This window comes from Bubalus kerabau, chromosome 5 (assembly GCF_029407905.1).
Source record: "Bubalus kerabau isolate K-KA32 ecotype Philippines breed swamp buffalo chromosome 5, PCC_UOA_SB_1v2, whole genome shotgun sequence".
Classification (NCBI taxonomy): Eukaryota; Metazoa; Chordata; class Mammalia; order Artiodactyla; family Bovidae; genus Bubalus; species Bubalus kerabau.
The window spans coordinates 76,543,268-76,556,399 of NC_073628.1; the positions used below are offsets into that span (position 1 = coordinate 76,543,268).

Consider the following 13,132-nt stretch of genomic DNA (forward strand, 5'->3'; position numbering starts at 1 on the left):
ACTGTTTCCACTGTTTCCCCATCTATTTCCCATGAAGTGATGGGACGGATGCCATGATCTTCGTTTTCTGAATGTGGAGCTTTAAGCCAACTTTTTCACTCTCCACTTTCACTTTCATCAAGAGGCTTTTGAGTTCCTCTTCACTTTCTGCCATAAGGGTGGTGTCATCTGCATATCTGAGGTTATTGAGATTTCTCCCGGCAATCTTGATTCCAGCTTGTGTTTCTTCCAGTTCATACCCCATGAACAGTATGAAATAAACTATAATCCAATACAAATTTTAAAAGTAAAAGCATGGGAATTCTTCTAAAAACTGTGTATTGCCACATTATATGTGGTTCTAAACATGTATATTAGATTGGTCTTGTTAAGTATATTGTTCAAATCTCTTACAACTTTGCTAATTTTTATTTGCCTGATCTATCAGTTTTTGAGAGAGTTAAGTTAAAATCTTCTACTATCATTCCTTTTAATTGCCTTTACTATTATTTATTTATATTTTGAGCCTATTTTCTAGGTTCTGGACATTTAAAATTTTTCTATTTTTTTCTATTTTCTCAGTGAAACATTGCTTTTATCACATATGAAAGCATTTGTAAGAATGTTGTAAGTCTTAAAAACTATCAATCTTGTTTGATAATAATATCACTATACAAGCTTTCTTTTATTAGCATTTAACTAACAGACTTTTCCCCATGCTTTCACCTTTAGCTTTTTTGGGCCATTATGCTTTGAAAAGTTCCCTAGAAAATACTTTTTGTTATTTATTTAATATCAGAATTTCTATTTTTTAGAAGACAAGATGATTTGCACATTTTTGTGAATTACTCATATATTTGGATTTATGATGTTTTTTCTTTACTTTTTTGCCCTCTTCTTCCTTCTATTAATTCAGTTCTAGTCACTTTTTTCTTCCTTGTTACTGGTTTATGTTTAATATTCTGTTTCTATCCTTTAGTTTTTGCTCTCAAAAGTTTAACTTACATGCTTAAATTAACAGTCTAAAATTAATCAGTATTAATTCTCCTGTTCCTATAGGGAACAAAATTCCTTTTATAAAATCTATCCCCTAAATATTGCATGTTCACATCTATAATTTCATTACTAATTTTTTTTACAGATTTACTGATATGCTTCACACATCATACAATTGCCCATGTAACAGATACAATTCAAAGTGCTTGTAATATATTTATATACTTACAGAGATCTGCAACCATCACCACAATACACTCTAGAATACATTTGGAATATCTTCCAAAGATATTCTCCATTCCTTAGACAGAAATCCACATGCCCCAACCCTCAGCCCTCAGGTCAGTTCAGTCGTTCAGTCATGTCCGACTCTTTGCAACCCCATGGACTACAGCACGCCAGGCTTCCCTGTCCATCAACAACCCCTGGCGCTTGCACAAACTCATGTCCATTGAGTCGATGATGCCATCCAACCATCATATCCTCTGTCGTCCCCTTCTCCTCCTGCCTTCAATCTTTCCCAGCATCAGGGTCTTTTCTAATGAGTCAGCTCTTCACATAAGGTGGCCAAAGTATTGGAGTTTCAGCTTCAGCATCAATCTTTCTAATGAATATTCAGGATTGATTTCCTTTAGGATTGACTGGTTTGATCTCCTTGCTGTCCAAGGGACTCTCAAGACTCTTCTCCAACACCACAGTTTAAAAGTATCAATTCTTTGCCACTCAGCTTTCTTTATAATCCGACTCTCACATCCATATATGACTACTGGAAAAACCATAGCTTTGACTAGAAGGACCTTTGTAGGCAAAGTAATGTCTCTGCTTTTTTAATATGCTGTCTAGTTTGGTCATAGCTTTTCATCCAAGGAGCAAGCTTTTTCTTTTAATTTCATGGCTGCAGTCACCATCTGCAGTGATTTTGAAGCCCAGGAAAATAAAGTCTGTCACTGTTTCCATTGTTTCCCCATCTATTTGCCATGAAGTGATGGGACCCTCAGCCTTAGGAAACCACTAATCTAATTTCTATTTCTATAGATTTGCCTACTCTGTACATTTCATATAAATGAAATCCTACAATATGTGATCATCTGCATCTTTCATTTTAACATGACTTTTCAAGATTTTTGCAGGTTGTAGCATGTATTAAAATTTCATTTCTCTTTTTTTTCTGAATAATATTCCATTGTATGGATATACCCTATTTTATTTATCATTCACCAGTTGATGGACACTTAGGTCATTTCTCTTTTGGTTAGCATGAAAAAATGCTATTATGAAGGTTTGTGTACATATTTTTGCACTGACAGAGGTTTTCATTTCTTTTAGGTATAAATCTAGATAGGAGTGGAATTACTCAGTCACATGTACCTGTATGGTTAGCTTTATAAGGAACTGAGACAACTTTCAAAATAGAAAAGCCATTTTACATTCCTGCCAACAGTTTTCATTCTTACCACATCCTCTCTAACATTTAAACTAACTGTCTTTTTGATTGTAACCTTAATATGGGTGTGAAGTAGCCTTTCATTTTTGAGTTTGATTTGCATTTCCCAAACAACTAATGATTTTGAGCATCTTTTCATGTATTAATCACTTGTATATCTTCTTCAAAGAAATCTCTCTTCAGATCCTTTGCCCATTTTTAATTGGGCTATTTTTCTTTCTATAATTGAGTTGTAAGAACTCTGTAAATTCTAGTTACACGTCCTTTGGGGATGAGATGACAACATGGGATGCCTTACCATTTACTTGTTTCTTACTTTAGCAATGTTGAATAGTTTTGCAAATGTCTTTTATAGTTCTTTTGTTAATTTCATTCCTATTTCATGGTTTTTTATTCTATTGCAAATGAGACTTTTTTATTAATTTCATTTTTGGTTTCTTCATTGCTACTGTATAGAAATATAATTGATTTTTGCATTCTGATCTTGTATCTGATGGGCTTCCCAGGTAGCTCAAGTGGTAAAGAACTCTCTTGCCAATGCAAGAGATGTGGGTTCAATTCCTGGGTCAGGAAGATCCCTTGGAGGAGGAAATGACATCCCACTCCAGTATTCTTGCCTGGGAAATCCCATGGGCAGAGGAGTCCATGGGGTCGCAAAGAGTTGGACACAACTAAACATGCAGACATACCCACGTTTGTATCTGACAGCCTCACTGAACTTCCTTATTAGTGCTAAAAGTATATTTTCTAGACTTGGAGGTGTTTTTTATATACAAGAAAATGTCATCTGCAAATACAAACTTTTTTTCTTCTTCCTTTCCCATCTGGATGCCCCATATGTCCTTTTCTTTCCTACTTTCCATGGGTAGAAACTTCAATACAGTGCAGAATAAACGTGGTGAGAGTGGACATCCCTGTCTTATTCCTAATCTCTGGAGAAAGTTTTCAGAGTCTCAACACTAACAATAATGTCAGTTGTGGGTTTTATGGTTGATACCTTTATTAGGTTGAGGAAATTCATTTCTGGTCCTTTGTTTTTTGACCAGTTTTGTTCTTTTTTTTTTTTTTTTAATCACTAAAAGGTGTTGGATTTTCTCTATTGCTTTTCTAACCTGTTTTTTAAATCCTCTCAAATAAACACTATAATTCTAAGTGTTTACTGTCAAGCATATTTATATTCACTGACTTGTTTACAAATTTTCAAATGCAGCCACTGCTTTTGTATTACATCCTTTCTCTTTGGGTTTAATCTTGCTGATCCAAATACATAAGATATTTCAACGAAGTTTATGAATGCAAGCCTGCTCATTCTTTGAGAATTTTTTAGGCCTTTTTTCACCTTTCATTCTTAAATAATTGTTTAATTTGATGTAGAGCTGTAGATAGCATATTAAAAAGCAGAGACATTACTTTGCCAACAAAGGTCCATCTAGTCAAGGCTATGGTTTTTCCAGTGGTCATGTATGGATGTGAGAGTTAGACTGTGAAGAAAACTGAGTGCCGAAGAATTGATGCTTTTGAACTGTGGTGTTGGAGAAGACTCTTGAGAGTCCCTTGGACTGCAAGATCGAACCAGTCCATTCTGAAGGAGATCAGCCCTGGATGTTCTTTGGAAGAAATGATGCTAAAGCTGAAACTCCAGTACTTTGGCCACCTCATGCGAAGAGTTGACTCATTGGAAAAGACTCTGATACTGGGAGGGATTGGGGGCAGGAGGATAAGGGGACGACAGAGGATAAGATGGCTGGATGGCATCACCGACTCAATGGACATGAGTTTGAGTGAACTCCGGGAGTTGGTGATGGACAGGGAGGTCTGACGTGCTGCAATTCATAGGGTCGCAAAGAGTTGGACACGACTGAGCAACTAAACTGAACTGAACTGAGAGCTATAGATTAACATTTCATTACCCTCATAATTTTAAAGATATCATTTAAACTAATACAATTTTGTAAAGTTTAAAAATAAAATTAAATTAAAAAAATAAAAATAAAAAAATAAAGATATCAATTCACGGTCTTCTTGTTCCTCTTGTTTCTCAATAGAAGTTGTTATCATTCTTTTTCAGCAACTTTATTTTTCTTTTTACTATTTTCAATATTTTTCTCTTTGAAGTTGGCATACAACACCAAATTCAACTGTGCTATGGCTTTATGTGTGGATCACAATCAACTGTGGAAAATTCTGAAAGAGATGGGAATACCAGACCACCTGATCTGCCTCTTGAGAAATTTGTATGCAGGTCAGGAAGCAACAGTTAGAACTGGACATGGAACAACAGACTGGTTCCAAATAGGAAAAGGCTGTATATTGTCACCCTGTTTATTTAACTTATATGCAGAGTACATCATGAGAAATGCTGGACTGGAAGAAACACAAATTGGAATCAAGATTGCTGGGAGAAATATCAATAACCTCAGATATGCAGATGACACCACCCTTATGGCAGAAAGTGAAGAGGAACTCAAAAGCCTCTTGATGAAAGTGAAAGAGGAGAGTGAAAAATTTGGCCTAGAGCTCAACATTCAGAAAACGAAGATCATGGCATCCGTCCCATCACTTCATGGGAAATAGATGGGGAAACAGTGGAAACAGTGTCAGACTTTATTTTTCTGGGCTCCAAAATCACTACAGATCGTGACTGCAGCCATGAAATTAAAAGACACTTACTCCTTGGAAGGAAAGTTATGACCAACCTAGATAGCATGTTCAAAAGCAGAGACATTACTTTGCCAACAAAGGTCCATCTAGTCAAGGCTGTGGTTTTTCCTGTGGTCATGTATGGATGTGAGAGTTGGACTGTGAAGAAGGCTGAGCACCAAAGAATTGATGCTTTTGAACTGTGGTGTTGGAGAAGACTCTTGAGAGTCCCTTGGACTGCAAGGAGACCCAACCAGTCCATTCTGAAGGAGATCAGCCCTGGGATTTCTTTGGAAGGAATGATGCTAAAGCTGAAACTCCAGTACTTTGGCCACCTCATGCGAAGAGTTGACTCATTGGAAAAGACTCTGATGCTGGGAGGGATTGGGGGCAGGAGGAAAAGGGGACGACAGAGGATGAGATGGCTGGATGGCATCACTGACTCGATGGACGTGAGTCTGAGTGAACTCCGGGAGTTGGTGATGGACAGGGAGGCCTGGTGTGCTGCGATTCATGGGTCGCAAAGAGTCGGACACGACTGATCGACTGATCTGATCTGATCTGATGGCTTTATGTAGATTTGTTTCACTTGTCCTACTCAGTAAATAATTTGCTTCTGCAATCTCAAAAGTCAAGTCTTCCTTCAATTCTAAATTCTTTGTCTATATTTCTTGAATATTGTCCTTCATCAATTCTATTAATTCTTTCTTCATTTATATTCAACTTTACACATCCATAGAGGGTTTTGTTTTTGTAATGGCTATATTTTTATTTCTAGTAGTTCATTTTGTTCTTTCTCAAAATACTTTATTAATATTTATAACTTATCATTACATTAGATTACTATTTCTTCTTCAACCATTTAATAATTTTATATTTAGCTGAAGAACTATAAACATATTTATTAATTATTATCACTGTTTCTTATTTCAGTTCAGTTCAGTCGCTCAGTCATGTCCGACTCTTTGCAACCCCATGAACCGCAGCACGCCAGGCCTCCCTGTTCTTCACCAACTCCCAGAGTTCACCGATACCCATGTCCATTGATTTGGTGATGCAATCCAACCATCTCATCCTCTGTCGTCCCCTTCTCCTCCTGCCCTCAATCTTTCTCAGCATCAGGGCCTTTTCAAATGAGTCAGCTCTTCGCATCAGGTGGCCAAAGTATTGGAGTTTCAGCTTCAATATCAGTCCTTCCAATGAACCCAGGACTGATCTCCTTTAGGATGGACTGGTTGGATCTCCTTGCAGTCCAAGGGACTCTCAAGAGGCTTCTCCAACACCACAGTTCAAAAGCATCAATTCTTTGTACCTTATAGTTATGCTTGTCTCAATTAACTCTCCCTTAAAATTCTTTTTACCCCAAAATTTACATATATATAAACATATTTTCAATATCATCTTCAGTGGGAGATTGCTTGTAGCCTCTGTTAACTCACAGCAAAGATTGTGTCTTTGTAAAAAATAACTTACATAGATAATATACAAATATGTATATATAATATAAATACAGATATATATGTATATATATAATATATACAAACAGGGTACACATAAATAGATTATCCTCAGTGAGTAATTTATTTTTTATTTTGTGTGTCCCATGCATCTGGGGGTACAGAATTATCCTTAGAATAATTTTTTTCTTCCTTCTCTTGTTTCCTTAAGCATCAGTCCCAAAGGATTCTTTTGGTCTCTGACAAATTTTTCTATTTAATTTCAAAACTTGTTATTTCTGCTTCATGTAGTTACTATAAGTTTTGACCACACACTAGCTTTTGATGGAGACTTGGGTCCTCGATTTTTCTCTCATGATATTACCTATAATTCTGTCTAGGACCTGGCCATTCAGCAACACGTCTTTGCACTTGCCTGGGTCTCTCCATGGGGATTGCTCTTCTAATGCCCTATCCTAAAAAGACTCAAGGCTGTACCTGATAGTCCTTTGGGCATCACTCCAAGGTTCATTTTGGATTTGAGTTATATTAATTTCTCATATTTAGAGTTAGGGGTTTCCTTTTCTATGTGTTTGGCTATGTGTTTTCTTAATTAGTTTACATGATACTATATCTAGTGCTGCTCCATGTTTACAGATGAAGAGTGATCACAAAAACAAATTCATGCAAAAATAAATTCCATTTGTGCTTAGTAGAAATTTTGAGTATTAAATGGGAAGAATGGCTTGGAAAACTATTTCACTCTCTGATTTTATATTTTCAAGTACATTTTCTAGAGCTTATAACTTGCTACAGTAGCAAAATATACAGAGATAATGTAGATTTTGCTCAATCTTCTTGCTGTGGTTGTTCAGTCACTAAGTCATGTCTGACTCTTTGTGACCCCATGAACTGCAGCATGCCAGGCCTCCCTGTCCTTCACTATCTCCATGAGTTTGCTCAAACTCATGTCCATTGAGTCGGTGATGTGATCCAACCATCTCATCCTCTGTCGCCCCTTCTCCTCTTTCCTTCAGTCTTTCCCAGCATCAGCGTCTTTTCCAAAGAGTTGACTCTTTCCAGCAGGTGGCTGAAGTCTGGAGTTTTAGCTTTAGCACTAGTCCTTCTAAAGGATATTCACGGTTGACTTCCTTTAGGATTGACTGGTTTGATCTTCTTGCTGTCCAAGTGACTAAGTCCACATTCATGCCTCATTTTTGAACCAATAACTGATAGTTCAAAATGATTTTTCACATACAAAGTGAAAAATCTGCAAGAGGTATCTAAATAAGGGAAAAAAAGAAAAAACTTTACTTCAATATTATGTCCAAAACTTTGGGTGTTGCTTCTTCAGGCTTCCCTGGTGGCTCAGAGGTTAAAGCGTCTACCTCTAATGTGAGAGACCTGGTTTCGATCCCTGGGTCAGGAAGATCCTCTGGAGAAGGAAATGGCAACTCACTCCAGTATTCTTGCCTGGAGAATCCCATGGACAGGGAGGAGCCTGGTGGGCTATAGTCCACGGGGTCGCAAAGAGTCGGACATGACTGAGCGACTTAACTTTCTAACTTTAACTCTTCAAAGGCAATGGCACCCCACTCCAGTACTCTTGCCTGGAAAATCCCATGGATGGAGGAGCCTGGTAGGCCGCAGTCCACGGGGTCTCACAGAGTCGGACACGGCTGAGCGACTTCACTTTCACTTTTCACTTTCATGCATTGAAGAAGGAAATGGCAACCCACTCCAGTGTTCTTGCCTGGAGAATCCCAGGGACGGGGAAGCCTGATGGGCTGCTGTCTATGGGGTCGCACAGAGTCGGACACGACTGAAGTGACTTACCAGAATGGCTTCCCTGGTAGCTTGGACGGTAAAGCGTCTGCCTACAATGCGGGAGACCCGGGCCCGATCCCTGGGTCGGGAAGATCCCTTGGAGAAGGAAATGGCAACCCACTCCAGTATTCATGTCTGGAAAATCCCATGGACCGAGGAGCGTGGTGGGCTACAGTTCATGGTGTTGCAAAGAGTCGGACACAACTGAGCGACTTCTCTTTACTTCCATATGCACAAAAAGTGCAGACCACAAACAGTAGTTTTTTTAATTGGAGGATAAATGCTTTACAGTGTTGTGTTAGTCTATGCTCTACAACAGTGTATATCAGCCATAATTATGCATATATCCCCTCCCTCTTGACAGCCTCCCACTCCCCCCTCATCCCACTCCTTTAGGTCATCACAGAGCACAGAACTTAGCTCCCTGTGTTATACAGCAGGTGTCCCGTAGCTATTTTACACATGGTAGCAACTTCACTTTCACTTTTCACTTTCATGCATTGGAGAAGGAAATGGCAACCCACCCCAGTGTTCTTGCCTGGAGAATCCCAGGGATGGCGGAGCCTGGTGGGCTGCCGTCTATGGGGTCGCACAGAGTTGGATACGACTGAAGCAACTTAGCAGCAGCAGCAGTGTATATACGGGCTTCCCTGGGGGTTCAGACAGTAAAGAATCTGCCTGCAATGTAGAAGACCCAATTTCGATCCCTGGGTGGGGAAGATTCCCTTGGAGAAAGGAATGGCTACCCACTCCAATATTCTTGCCTGGAGAATCCCCTGGACAAAGGAGCCTGGCGGGCTACAGTTCATGGAATCGCAAAAGAGTTGGACTTAACTAAGTGACTAACACTTATTTACTTAGTGTATATATGTCAGTGTCACTCTCATCCAACCCTCTCCTTCCCCTGTTGTGTCCACAACTCTGTTCTCTATGTCTGTGTCTTCATCCCTTCCCTACAAATAGGTTCACCAGTACTATTTTTCTAGATTCTGTATATATTCATTTATACATGATATTTGTTTTGTCTCTTTCTGACTTACTTCACTCACAAAGAGCATTTTTATGGGCCATAGTCTCTCAAGGGGCTTTGCAGGTGGCCCTAGTCATAAAGAACCCACCTGCCAATGCAGAAGATGTAAGAAACAAAGGTTCAGTCCCAGGGTCAGGAAGATCCCCTGGAGGACAGCATGACAACCCACTTCAGTATTCTTGCCTGGAGAATCCCATGGACAGAGGAGCCTGGTGGGATACAGTCCTTAGCATCGCAAAGAGTGGAACACAACTGAAGTGACTTAGCACACAGCACGTAGTCTCTCAAAATGAATTAACAATTTCACTACTTTACTCTCCACTGCAGCCGGCCAGCATGCCTGTCTTAAAATTTAAATCAGATCATGTCTCTCTCACTGGTTTCCTATCGCATCAAACATAGAACCTAGCCCTCCCTATGAATTTGAAAAGGCCTGAAAATCGAGCCCCTCTTACTACGATCCTAGCTCATGTCACTGTAGCTGTATTAGCCTGCTTATGCTTCCTCAACATGCTATGCAAATCCTATCTCAGAGACTTCACTCCTTCAGTCCCATTACTTTGGACTGAACGGGCCATCCACTCCCTAACTTTCCTTAGTCCTCTGATCAGAAGTTCCTTTCCATGGCAGTCCAACATAAAGTAGAAATCAACACACACACCCATTCCCCAATTCTATTTTTTCCTTTCACAGCACTTGTTAGCATCTGACACAGTATCCATATACTTGGTTATTTGATTATTGTTTGCCCTCTTCCCATAGAATATACAATCCAGAATGACAGATTTGGGTTTTTGGATCCTTTTTCTTTTTCTGGGGCTTTAATCTCCAGGGCCCAGAAAATTGCTTAACACATAAAAAGGTTTAATCTGAGAGTAAATAAAGGAGTACTACAATACACACTTTTGAAAAACAAAAAGAAGCATGCAAACAAAATTTATTAAGACTATTTACTAGATATACACATACATATTTACATTAAAATTTTAATGTATATTTCAATGTTTATTTCATTTTATATTCAATATATTTATATATAAAATACACACACACACACACATGTTCATTATCTGATCCAAAAGGACGGGTTTATGGATTTAACTGATTAGAAAGCCTTAGTTAAAAAATAATGGAGAAAAAGTGGTCTTTTTTGCAATAATTTCTTCAAAGAACTTTTCATCTTCATCTCATACATGTGAGAAACACAAATAACCTCAAAAAAGTCTTATTATCTAAGCCATTGCAAGAACCCTCTCAGAATACAGAAGAGAATATTCTAGGACAATGATCTCAGTGTAACCCCAGGAAGGAGAATCTACAGAAAGCAAGTGTTACTGCTGTGAATACTCGGAGAAACTGTTCCATGTCATCTGTGAGTCGGAATAAGGATTAAAATGAATACTAGGTGTTAAATATTCTTAAGTTTTTATGTAAAGTGATGATGGTTGAGGAAAATAGGCATTCCCATGCCTTAATACATCTCTCAGCTATGAGTTATTATTAAGTATTAGGGGAAATGCTATTGAAATATTAGCTTTCTGTCAAAACATTAAAACTTAAATAACAATAAATAGCAGCAGATGGAGGGGGAAAATGTAGAAATAAAGTAATGTTTAAATCCCTGATTAGCTAAGAGCTCATCATTTTATTTAGCATTAAATAAAAAATAGTACTTTTAAATAAATGGTAGGTTTTTTCAGATATTTTTTGATGTGGACCATTTTTTAAAGTCTTTATTGAATTTCTTATAGTATTGCTTCTGCTCTGTGTTTTGTTTTTTGGCCATAAGGCAGGTGGAATCTTAGCTCCCCAACCAGAGACCGAAACTGCATACCCTGTGTTGGAAAATGAAGTCTTAACCACCGAACCAACAGGGAAGTCCCAAAGGTTGGTTTTTGAATGAGAAAAAAATTTTAAAATCTGAAAGAAGAGGCATCTTTTGATAATCAACATTCCCCAACTCGGGTGGATTATCAGTGGCATATGATGGAGAAACATGGAACTTGGAGAGGTAGGTCCATCCCTTGCTAGAGCAGAGACTTTAGTGATGAATGTATCATGTAAAGTATCAGATCAACATATCAAGCTGGAACTTGATAAGAAAAATCAGTGGATAACTTCACCTTTCCTTTTTTATTCAGTTAGTTGCATATAAATACATCAGCAATCTTTGCTACTCTTCCCTCACTCCATCAAATTTGGTTGTTGGCACGAGCCAGAGAACAACCAATCCATTATTTAATTTGTCTTCAAAACTAAGTCTAAGTCAGAGTGCAACAATGAACAAGAAATCTGATTGCCTTCAGAGGCCATTTTTAAGGAAAAATAAGTTCTTGCAGCTCCCTCTTTTATATACTTATCTATAGCTTATCTATAGACAAATCCAGGGAGCAATCTCTTCTGTCTCTGAGGGAATAACAGTCAGAATGAGGAATTCTTGGTTTTCATCTCAAAATGCATTTCCCTAGATCACTCCTGTGATATTTCTCACTTTGTTTATACAGATTTATACTTCATGTGCCAAATTTTCATGGCTCTTTATGTCATGTGGCAAACACGAATATTTTTACCAAGATATTTCAACTGGTACAGGGTAGCTGAAATTAGCACTTCTCCCTTGACTTTCTATTGTCATTGTACTCTCAAAAAATGAATCCCTGTTGAAACATAAGAGTTTAATTTGATTTTGGCACCTGGCTACCACTTGTGGAACCCTTGTTGTTCTTCTGATAGAGCTTGAATTGCTATAGCTTGGTCAATGTCTCTATTGATAGGAAGAGAGAAGAATATGAATAACTAACACTTACCTAAATTGCTTCTTGTCAGAATGTCCTCACTGCTTTATTTCACTTAAATTTGAATGGACCACTTAAAGCACTGAAGTATTCTGCTGTGGGAAAAGCCAAGAAATAACTACAAATGCCAGTAATGTGTAATTCGGCAACAAACATATTAAAGATGAGGTTAATATACATCTATTATATATATATGCATTATTGGTAGAGTAAACTTTTTACACCAAGAGTACAGTTTTTTTCCACTGCAAATTAATAGATTATAAAATCAGTAGGCTTTTCATGAAAGCAATTAAGAAAAATGGAGGCAGAAACAACTTCAATCTTCTAAGCATATTTTGTCTTTAAAATAACTTTCTGTAAAATCACCTAAACTGAAATATAAGTTAACTCTGACTCCATGAGTTCAGTGGAGTCAAATTAAACTTGAAAACATCTTTCATTTCTATAGCTACTTAATTATATTTACACAAGACTACAAAAAATTAATTGGGTGATTTAAGTGAGTCAACTGTCACATATATCATGAGGTCTGCATGTGTGTGTTATGAAGCAATACTGACTGACTATGAGTTCAGTCTTTTGCCAATTTATTTAGCCAAGATTGCTAGAAGTTACTTAATGAGCATGAACACACAAACTCTCAGTAAACCTACAGGAAGAAAAGTGGTCCCTGACCTAAAAGGACCCCTCTGTTAGGCCAGGGAGATGATGAAGGATGTTGTCACTGGTCCCTGTGTGTGATGCTTGTTTATGTTGCCAAGGCACGTGTGGCAAATTTGCAGAGTTGGGGCAGGGGTAGGCTAGGTGGCTAGGAGAAAACCAGTTTTTAAAAAGTTTTTTTTTTATTTTTAAAGAAATACCATGTATTTCTTAAAAGCCTAGGAGAAGTACTTTTCCCCAATTAAAATTTTAGAATGTGTGAATATTTGCAGAATCTAGTCTCTGACCTCCCAGTACCTTTACCTATTCTTTGGCAATCTGT

General features: G+C 37.9%; 1 long non-coding RNA gene across 1 annotated transcript in view; it reads right to left on the bottom strand.

Moving 5' to 3' along the window:
• Positions 1-13,132, bottom strand: part of LOC129653921 (uncharacterized) — a 115,369-nt gene that overhangs the window by 65,814 nt on the left and 36,423 nt on the right. Inside the window, exon 2 of the long non-coding RNA XR_008715283.1 lies at positions 12,160-12,242. This is a non-coding gene — a long non-coding RNA (uncharacterized LOC129653921). The remainder of the gene's footprint in view (positions 1-12,159; positions 12,243-13,132) is intronic.